At 68.9% G+C, this 367-nt stretch overlaps 1 protein-coding gene across 1 annotated transcript in view; it reads right to left on the bottom strand.

Annotated features, from left to right (window-relative positions):
• Positions 1 to 367, bottom strand: part of GABRD (gamma-aminobutyric acid type A receptor delta subunit) — a 28817-nt gene that overhangs the window by 22271 nt on the left and 6179 nt on the right. The gene's annotated exons all lie outside the window — the stretch shown is intronic.

Below are 367 nucleotides of genomic sequence, written 5' to 3'. Positions count from 1 at the left end.
CCTCGTCCCCCGCGTCTCCGGAGGCAGGGCAGCTGGGAGGGGCTGGGGGTTTGTGGGGACTTGATGGCCTCTGTCCTCCCATCGCCTCCTCCAAGACGGCACCATCCTGGCACCACGGCCGTGGGACGAGACAGGGGAGCCACTGAGACTCCTGGAACGCCCCCCCACTGCCCTCCCACCGACACCCCAACGTGGCCACGTGGCTCAGCCTCTGGAACTCGAGTGTCTGTCTGCGGGTCCCTGTGCCCTGTGCCCGCTGAGCCACGGCTGCTGGGAGAGAGGGCCAGGGGCCAGGGCTCGCTTTATTTCATGCTGGGACCAGAGGCTCACGGCGCCGCTCCGCCCGCTCACCCAGGCAACAAGCACC

The sequence above is a fragment of the Myotis davidii genome, unplaced genomic scaffold (genome assembly GCF_000327345.1).
Source record: "Myotis davidii unplaced genomic scaffold, ASM32734v1 scaffold586, whole genome shotgun sequence".
Taxonomy (NCBI): domain Eukaryota; kingdom Metazoa; phylum Chordata; class Mammalia; order Chiroptera; family Vespertilionidae; genus Myotis; species Myotis davidii.
The sequence above is the reverse complement of the archived record's forward strand: the minus strand, read 5'-3'. Positions and strand labels throughout refer to the sequence as shown.